This window comes from Carcharhinus amblyrhynchos, chromosome 12 (genome assembly GCF_965287045.1).
Source record: "Carcharhinus amblyrhynchos chromosome 12, sCarAmb.v2.hapA, whole genome shotgun sequence".
NCBI classification, from domain to species: Eukaryota; Metazoa; Chordata; class Chondrichthyes; order Carcharhiniformes; family Carcharhinidae; genus Carcharhinus; species Carcharhinus amblyrhynchos.
Window position 1 is genome coordinate 28,875,546 of NC_137335.1, and position 10,470 is coordinate 28,886,015.

Genomic DNA, 10,470 nt, shown 5'->3' on the forward strand with positions numbered 1-10,470 from the left:
TGGGTTCCAACCAGTGGGGAGGCTCTATGCTGGCTGGTGTCTGTGGGAATTAAATCCAGTTTACTTAGTGGCAACATTCAGGACAGAGGCAACACAGAGAAATGAAACAAAAACAGAAAATGTTGGAAAATCTCAGCAGGCCTGACAGCATCTGTGGAGAGACAATAGAACCAACCTTTTGAGTCTGGATGACCCTTCATCACAGAGAACTGGTCTATCTGACTGGGGCCTTTTCCTGACATTGGGAACTTGTGCAGAGTTTGAGTTCATCTTAGAGCCTGATCTCCTGTCCAGATAAACCCTTCAAACCATATCGCTGAATAAAATAAAGTTGGTTATTTTCGAAGGCTGTTTGTGAGAACTTGTGTAAATTGCTTGCAGCATTTCAAATACAGTAATGAATGTGTTTGTAAAACCGCTCGGAGGTAAAGCTATTCCTGGACATAGTGATATATGAGTTGATTAAATGGGTCACACATTTCCATGTAACTGCAACATTATGAAGTTCAGAGTTGAATTTCCTGGAAATAGCTCCCTCCCTCTCTCTTTGACAGTTTCCCCTAACACTTTTCCTTGCTCTCACTTTCTCTATGTTTCTCATTATCCAGTGTGCCCATTATCCACCACATTTTAACTCAGTCCGTTTTGACCAATTGATTTACTATCAACTTAATCGGAGTTAAATTCCTTCTTCAGATTAATTTGGGTGGGGATAATTGACAAATCTTCCCCAGCAATCAGCTGGAGCTGCAATTTGTTTTTATCTGGTCTAGAATTAGCGGAGGTGCAGTTTAATGTTCCATTGGCCTGCAGCCTTATAAACCACAACAAACAATATATGCCGAATCTTACAACACATCAGGACTTTCAGGTTGTGATCTTGTGGTATTTGTCCCCTTTATTGGGTGATATGTTGAGAGGATCACATTACCTGGGCAACCAATCAGGGATCAAGGTGGGAACAACCTGAACAAGCATGGACTTCAGTATCAGTTTAATCCTGGAAGTTGATTGACTATGAGGCTGCAAGCCTCTATTATATTTATATGGAAATAGACATTGCAGTTGTTATTCACCTAGTAATAGGAATCATTACATTGGCGATGAAGATAAAAGAAAAAAAAAGCAGCCCCCAGATCATGAGTATAAAGTCACATTAAAATTCAGTTCAAGTTCAGAAACAGAAGAGTGCTTGCCTCATTCAGATGGATAAATCCTTTTGATGCTGATGTGGAGGATTGGACACTTTCCCAAAAGACTTACCTGCTGCACCACAACCCCCCTGCCCGATCCGCCTTCCCCAAACAGTATCTCCCCTTTCCCCCAGACACTACCGTCCTTTCTCTGGAAACTCTCTCCCACCACTTTACCAGGGCAATCTCCCTGCTTCTCCAGAATAAAATTCCCCCCTTTCCCCAGACAACTTCCCCCATCCCCAGACTCTCCCCCCACTTTCCCCAGACACTCTGCCCTCACTTTCCCCGACACTCTCCCCTCACTTTTCCCAGACACTATCTCCCCCACTTTCCCCAGACACTCTCCCTCTACTTTATTCAGACACTTTCCCCCCACTTTCCCCAGACAGTTTTGAACAGCTTTCCCCTAATACCCTACACCCTCTTTCCCCTGACACACTCCCCCATTTTCCTGAGACACTTTCACCTAATTTCCCCAGATGTTCTTCCATCCCCGTACCTTTCCCAGTCACTCTCCTCTCCGGCTTTCCCCAGACACTCCCGCCACTTTCTCTAGACACTTTCCCATCATTTTTGCCAGTCACACTCTCTCTACTTTCACTACTCTCAACTTTACCCAGACACTCTCCCACCATTTTCCTTAGACTCTCCCCTCCACTTTCACCAGACACTCCTCCCCCCGCTTTCCCCAAGGACTCGCCCCCACTTTCTCCAGACACTTCCCCTCCACTGTGCCCAGACACTCTCCCTCCACTTTCCCCATTATGCCCCATATTCCTGAACAATCTCTCCACACTTCCCCCACGAGCCTGCCTCTCCCGTCCAGTGTCTGTTCCACCCAACCTCCTTCCCGCCTTCAGCTTTCCCCGCAGTCCAGCTTTAGTGCAACCATTGCTAATGGCGCTCGAATTAGCTGAGATCCCCAAGAGGAGGAAGCAGCATTTACTGATCTCAAAGTCCTGGGGGCGGTGAAGCTTGCCAGATGCACGTCACTGGTATATAATTGTAAAACTGAATGCTCTAAATTCTCGCTGGTGGGGAATTTAATTTGGCGTATGAACTTAATTTCAATGAGGTCATCTGTTTATAAGTGTTATCAGACAACAAATTTTATGAAATTGGGTACACAATATGGAAGCAGACTAAAGCTGCACTCAGAGCCTCCCCACTAAAGGTCACAAGGGAACAGACACAGACTAGCAGGCAAGGACATGCTTTTAGAATGCAAATGAGGGCTAGCACACAAAGGGAACCAGACAGGATGGCACCTACAGGAAGTAAATTAAAAAGTACACCCCCATCCAACCAAATCAGCACCTCTGATCTAATCAAGCAACCATCTATGGATGGTTAGCATAACCAAGATTAACGTAACCAAGGAAGCATCCCTGGCCCCACAAACTAGTCAAACACCCATTGTTCAAACCCTGGAGATTCTAGACCATTAATAAACCCATCAGACAGAAACGATTAACACACACTTAAAAACGTCGTTACAATACTTGAAGACATCGAAACAGGATGGTCAGAGTCGAATACTGTAAACAAAACATTAGCATCCAAATTGAACAATGTATCGAAGTTCAGGTATAACTGTAACCCATTGCGGTGGGTCTTTAGAGTGCTTTCGGGACAGTTCGGTTTGTATGTTCTGACTGCACCTCCGTCGACGAAAAAATAAAGCTGTACCACTGTTGAACCTGACCCTGAGTCCGTAGTGGTTGTGTTCGCCCACTCGCGCTAACATTAAGCAAGCCTGAGATGCGAATGCACGCAAATGGGGTTGCTGACATTGTTTGTCAGGAAGCTTGACCTGCCTTAATGCCGCCTCAAAAGTTGGGGTAACAAAATCCTTTTCTTTAAATCATTCATAGGAGGGAGTGGGGGTGGGGGGGCATCACTGATTAAGCCAGCATTTATTGCCCATCACTAATCTTTTAAAAATTCATTGATAGGGCGTGGGTGTCGCTTGTTGGGCCAGTATTTATTGTCCATCCCTGAAAGCATTTAACAGTCAACCACATTGCTCTACGTCTGGGGTCACACGGAGGGCGGACCAGGTAAGAGCGACAGATTTCCTTCCCTAAAGGACATTAGTGATCCAGATGGGTTTTTCCAACAGTTTCACAATCTGTCATGGTGGGGTTTTGAACCTGGGTCCCCAGAGCATTACCCAGGGACTCTGAATTGCTACTCCAGCCATACTGCAACTCCACTGCATTTGGGAAGGTGATTTCCTTGGTAGTTTCGGAGGACATTTAGGACTCAAACGCACTGTTGTGGATTTGGTGATGCATGTAACCCGACACTGTTAACGATAGCAGATTTCCTTCCCTAAAGAACATCAATGAACCAGGTGGGTTTCTGTGACAATTGACAATAGTTTCATGTTCATCATTAGACATTTAATTCCAGACTTTTGTTGATTGAATTCAAATCCCACCATCTGCCAACAGTTTATTCCACTGATGGGAGAGGGATATTTTGTCTCCTGCCAAATTTGTTCTCTTGCTTGCCATGATTCCTACTGACAGTGGAAAATTCTGCCCAAATTCAATTTTATTCCTCTTGACTCCCTCTAGTGGCATACATGTGTATGGTAACTTTAAGTGAATTCATTGCACAATGCAATTTTCAATACACCGCAGGAATTCTCCAGCTGGGACCAGAGAATCCCAGTAAGAAGTCCCACAACACCAGGTTTAAGTCCAACCAGTTTATTTGATAGTAATCCCACAAGCTTTCGGAAATGGTGTTCCTTCGTCACGTGCGTGGAAGGTTCTGATCAGGGAAAGGCATATAAAGACACACACAGTTTACAGAATACTGATTAGAATGCAAGTCTTTGCAGCTCCGGAGTCTTCAACACATCATTGACGAAGACGAACATTTCGCCAGGGCTATCCCTACACCCCCACTTCTTGCCTTCAAACAACCGCACAACTTCAAACAGACCGTTGTTCGCAGCAAACTACCCAGCCCTCGGGAGAACAGTGACCACAACACCACACAACCCTGCCACAGCAACCTCTGTAAGACATGCCGGATCATCGACATGGATGACGTCATTTCCCGTGAGAACACCATCCACTAGGTACACGGGACACACTATTGCAACTCGGCCAACGTTGCCTACCTAATACGTTGCAGGAAAGGATGTCCCGAAGCATGGTACATTGGGGAGACCACGCAGACGCTACGACAACGGATGAATGAACATCACTCGACAATCACCAGGCAAGACTGTTCCCTTCCTGTTGGCGAACACTTCAGCGGTCACGGGCATTCAGCCTCTGACCTTCGGGTAAGCATTCTTCAAGGCGGTCTTCACGACACACGACAGCACAGGGTCGCTGAGCAGAGACTGATAGACAAGCTCCGCACACATGAGGATGGCCTCAACCAGGATCTTGGGTTCATGTCGCATTATCTGTAACCCCCGTGACTTGCCTGGGTTTGTAAAATCTCACTTACTGTACTGTCTGGAGACAATACACGTCTCTTTAACCTATAGTAATACTATCTCCACTCACATTGTCTGCATCTTTAAGACTTGAATATCAGGTTAGCTGTAAAGACTTGCATTCTAATCAGTATTCTGTAAACTGTGTGTGACTTTATGTGCCCTTCTCTGATCAGAACCTTCACCTGACGAAGGGACTAACCCCGAAAGCTAGTCAGTTTACTATCAAATAAATCGGTTGTACTTAAACCTGGTGTTGTCAGACTTTTTACTGTCAGAACCTTCCACACATCATTAATCTATTAATCCAGAAACTTGGCTGATGTTCTGGGGACTAGGCTCAAATACCACCATGGCAGATGATGGAATTTGAATTCAAAAAAAGAAAATAAAATCTGGAATTAAGAATCTACTGATGGTCGTGAAACCATTGTTGATTGTCGGAAACGCTCATTGGTTCGCTAGTGTCCTTTAAGGAGGGAAATCTGCTGTCCTTACCTGGCCTGGTCTAGATATGACACAAGAGACACAGCAATGTGGTTGACTCTCAATTGCCCTCTGAAATGGCCCAGCAAGCTATTTAGTTTCAAGGGCATCTAGGAATGGGCAATAAATGCTGGCCAGTCAGCAATGCCCATGTTCCACAAATGAATAATAAAAAGAACAATAATAATCAGGCTCCTGTTCCATTCGTCATTGGATCCTAACACAATAACGTCCAGGATGCGCCCACCATCAGCCTAAAGTACATTAATATTCTGGTGCCTGTTGTATCATCAATTCAAATATCATTGTATAAATAATCACCATCCTAACATTAGTTACACAGTTCATATTATTGCCTATTCCTTCAATAATCAGGAAATTATTGTGTCAATAGTCAGGATGCTTATACATTATCCCAATTAATGAGTCAAATAATAAAAAAGCTGAAGTCTCCCTGACCCTCACGCACACTGACAGCTCTCATACTTCATTGACATCACACCAGGGAGATGGACCTGGATTGGCAGTGAGAGTGACTCACTGGACAGGCAGGAGGGTGAGAGAAGCTTTGATGCTCCTCATGATCTGCTTATGTCCGGCCCCCCCATCTGTCATTTGACTGCACACTGACTCTAATAGAACATAGAACATTACAGCGCAGTACAGGCCCTTTGGCCCTTGATGTTGCGCCGACCAGTGGAACCAATCTAATGACCCTCTAACCTAAACTATTCCAATGTTATCCATATGCCTATCCACTGACCATTTGAACGCCCTTAAAGTTGGCAAGTCCACAACTGCTGCAGGCAGGGCATTCCACGCCCTTTGAGTAAAGAACCTACCTCCGATATCCGTCCTATAATTACCACCCCTTAATTTAGAGCTATGTCCCCTCATGTTAGCCATCACCATCGGAGGAAAAAGGCTCTCACTATCCACCCTATCTAACCCTCTGATCACCTTGTACGTCTCAACTAAGTCACCTCTCAACCTTCTTCTTTCTAATGAAAACAACCTCAAGTCCCTCAGCCTTTCCTCATAAGACCTTCCCACCATACCAGGCAACATCCTGGTAAACCTCCTCTGCACCCTTTCCAATGCCTCCACATCCTTCTTATAATGTGGCGATCAGAACTGTACACAATACTCCAAGTGCGGCTGCACCAGAGTTTTGTACAGTTGCAACATGACCTCATGGCTCCAAAATTCAATCCCTCTACCAATAAAAGCTAACACACCGTACACCTTCTTAACAACCTTATCAACCCGGGTGCCAACTTTCAGGGATCTATGCACATGCACACCGAGATCTCTCTGCTCGTCGACACTACCAAGAGTCCTTCCATTAGCCCTATATTCTGTACTCCTGTTACTCTTACCAAAGTGAATCACCTCACACTTTTTCACATTGAACTCCATTTGCCATCTCTCAGCCCAGCTCTGCAGCTTATCTATGTCCCTCTGCAAACTGTAACATCCACCCTCACTGTCTACAACTCTTCCGACTTTAGTGTCGTCAGCAAATTTACCAACCCCTCCTTCTACACCCTCATCTGGGTCATTTATAAAAATGACAAACAGCAGTGGCCCCAAAACAGATCCCTGACGTACACCACTTGTAACTGAACTCCAGGTTGAATATTTCCCATCAACCACCACCCTCTGTCTTCTATCAGCTAGCCAATTCCTGATCCAAACTGCTAAATCACCCTCAATCCCATGCACCTGTATTTTCTGCAGTAGCCTACCATGGGAACCTTATCAAACGCTTTGCTAAAATCCATATACACCACATCAACTGCCTTACCCTTATCCATCTCTTTGGTCACCTTTTCAAAAAACTCGATAAGGTTTGTGAGGCACGACCTACCCTTCACAAAACCATGTTGACTATCCCTAATCAATTTATTTCTCTCTAGATGATTATAAATCCTATCCCTTATAATTCTTTCCAAAACTTTGCCCACAACAGAAGTGAGGCTCACTGGTCTATAATTCCCAGGATGGTCTCTACTCCCCTTCTTGAACAAGGGGACAACATTTGCTATCCTCCAGTCTTCCGGCACTATACCCGTAGCCAGGTATATATCCTCATTCTAAGGCTCTCGTCCGAGTGAGGATCGTGGGCTGTATGATTTGTCCTATTGATTTAAAGGTCAAAAAGGAACAAGGCTGAAGGTTCAGTCAGTGATGACGTAGTGATTCCAGGCTGCCTGTCACTGTGCGCCTCATGGGGTCTATCTGCTGGGATTGTTTGGGAACCCAGTAGGAGGAGCTGAGTTCGGATGAGGAGATAAACCTTTCCAGTAGAATAAGGGTCAAAGACAGAATTGTTGCAGCTTGGAGGTGAAAAATTATTTAAAATGGTAATCCTTCAGCGTGAGTGTATAATAGCTACTCCTTAACCTAAAGTGCCTGACTTCACCCATGTCCACTCTGTGATCCTACCTTTTACAATGCAGTTTTCAATACACCATAGCCGGAATTCTCTGGCCCTTCATGCCAGCAGGACCAGAGAAACCCGATGGCAGTCCATTCCCTGGTAGGGTTTTCCAGTGGTGCGGGGTGGTTTCAATTGAAATTCTATTGGCAGCACTGGGACCAGAAGATCCCGCTGTCAGCGAACAGTATGCTGGCTCCCAACACCAAGAAAAATGCTGACGGGAAAGTCAGGGAATCTTGCCCCACAATCTGTATGTATCTTTTTCAGTTTTTAATCTTCCTTTTGGCCACATATTTTTACCACTTTATATTTTGAGTCACTCTGTACAGTTTATATTTTTCCCAATGAGAAATAAAAATGTCCCAGTGAGGTGGCACTACAATGGTTTCACTGGGCCTAATACAAAATGGCTGTCAAACAACTCACTCAAAATTGCTGCCTTAGCATTTGATAGAGAGGGTCTAAGCTTGAAACAGATACAGAAAGGAATAAGGCTAATGAGATGAAAAATAGCATTTCAAACAGTACTGCAAACTGGCCCAAGCAGGAAATTAATCAGGAAATTATTGTGTCAATAGTCAGGATGCTAATACATTTTCCCAATTAATGAGTCAAATAATCAAAAAGCTGAAGCCTCCCTGACCCTCACACACACTGACAATTCTCATACTTCACTGACACCACGCCAGGGTGATGGACCTGGGTTAGTGAGAGTGAATCGCTAGACCGGTAGGAGGGTGCAAGAAACTTTGATGCTCCTCAGGATCTGCTTCTGTCCAGCTCCGATCTGTTTGCTGACTGCACACTGTCTGGCAGGCTCATGTCTGAGCGAGGGCCGGGAGCTGTATGATTTGTCCCACTGATTTAAAGATCAAGAAGACCAAGGCTAAGTGTTCAGTCAGGGATGAAGTAGTGATTCCAGGATTCTCACCTGTGCATTACCTGGCACTGCCAGTCTTGGAAGCCTGTCATTGTCTCCATCAAGGTTTGCGAGTCTCAGCCAAAGCCCTTGGTGTTTGGATGATGCTCTTTTGGCCCTCAGCAATGTTCCATCACCCATGGCACAGGCATCCTGCCCAGGCGGTCGCCACCCTTGCAATGTTGACCTGGTTTCAAGCTATGCTGGCACTATCTCCTGTGATTAAAGGTTCTGTTCTGGAGAGGTGTTTCCAGTGGCCCAGCATCTGATTGGGAGCCAGCTGTTTCCAGACCTCTTCCTACCCAATCCTTTGGACAATCCTGCCTCCACCCGATGTGCATCAGCAGCTGTGTGGTACTCACCAGAAAGTGACCCCAAAACCTGTCTACTAATTCTGTCCACCCAGGTGTGTGTCTCTGTGCTGGTGGACAGCGTGAGTGATATCTGTGACCACTGGTCAGTGGTTTCCTTGGAGCTTTCCTCTGAGTTGCTGGTGGGGGCTCCAGCGGGTGGGGATGAGGAGGAAGGGGTGTAGGTGGGTGCCGAATCCTGAGAGCCAGGCCTTTTCAGGTGATGATCCTGCAAGACAAGACACATGGTTCAGTGCCAAGGAGGGACAAGTTTCTGGGCAACTTGGAACTCACTTGAGAGAAGTGATATGGATGAAGGTTCTGTGGATGCTCACTTCTGTTGCACATGGCAGCCTCACAGGGACTCACAGCTCACCGGGTGTGCCTCACCTGAGATCTCCATCACTCGTTCCTCAGAGGGGTAAGGAGAGCTCAGGCAACCCCGCCTATTTTCTCCCTCTCCTTTTTATTATGGGCTATCTTCTTCTATGGGGACACAAAGAGGAAGCCAGATGGGGATTAAGGAAGATGCTAGGGCGTTGGATGTTGGGAGATCACGGGTCATGGAGTGGTGGATTGTTTTGGACATTGCAGGTGTGACAGATGGGACTGATGCCAGGATGGGACAGATGGACATTCCTCCTTACCAGCCCGAATGAGATCATTCACTTTTTTGCAATATTGGACATTGGTCCTCGGGACAGGCCGTGGGCACTGACTGCCTCAGCAACCCCATCTTAAACGGGTTTAGCTTCACTACTTCTGGGTTGTCTACTCACTCAGGGATGCAGGTGCCCACCCTCTCCTCCACTGCGAATAGAAATCTGGTCAAGTTGTCCTTCAAGAATCGAGGAGGTGGTCTCTGAGCTGCCATTCTCCTGATGTGACTGGCTGTGTGTGCAGAGGGAATGTTTAAGCACAGCTTCCCTTTGTGCACAGTTGAGGCCCAGTTGAGATTAATCAGATCCCTGAGGGCTCCATACCAGCGTGATTCACATGGGAATCAACTTATTGCACTCAGTGTGGGAGGTTTATGATCAGCTTTGCGTCTTCGTACCGGGTTTCGTGCCTAAGACGACACTTTGTCAGTTTTTGGGAAAATTCCATTCATGGTGTCCAGAACTGATACAATCTCTTAGCGGAGGATGAGCCAGTGTTTTACATAAGTTTATTATTCCTGCCTTTTGTACTCTATGTCCCTAGCTGTAAAGCCCAGGTTTGTGTTTTTTTTAATCTTGCTCTCAACCTGTGCTGCCTCCTTCAATGATTTCTGCACATATACACCCAGGTCCCGGTGCCTTGCGTTCCTTTAGAATTGATTCCAGAGGATTAATCTATAATGCCAGTACCTTTAGAACAACCTTAGAGAGTTGCTAACTCTACTGTATTAAAATCAGGAAATACTGGAAGTGCTCAGTGGGTTTCACAGCATTTGTGGAGTGAAGAATGTTTCAGCTTGATGACTTTCCCATTACGTTTGATTGATCCAGTTCCACAGGATACAGGGATAAGCCTGAGGGAAATTCTAACTGACACTGAGCAAATACAGGTACGTCTGCGAAACTGGGAGTATCGGATTCCAGAATCATTTAAATAACCTTCGTCAAGCCTTC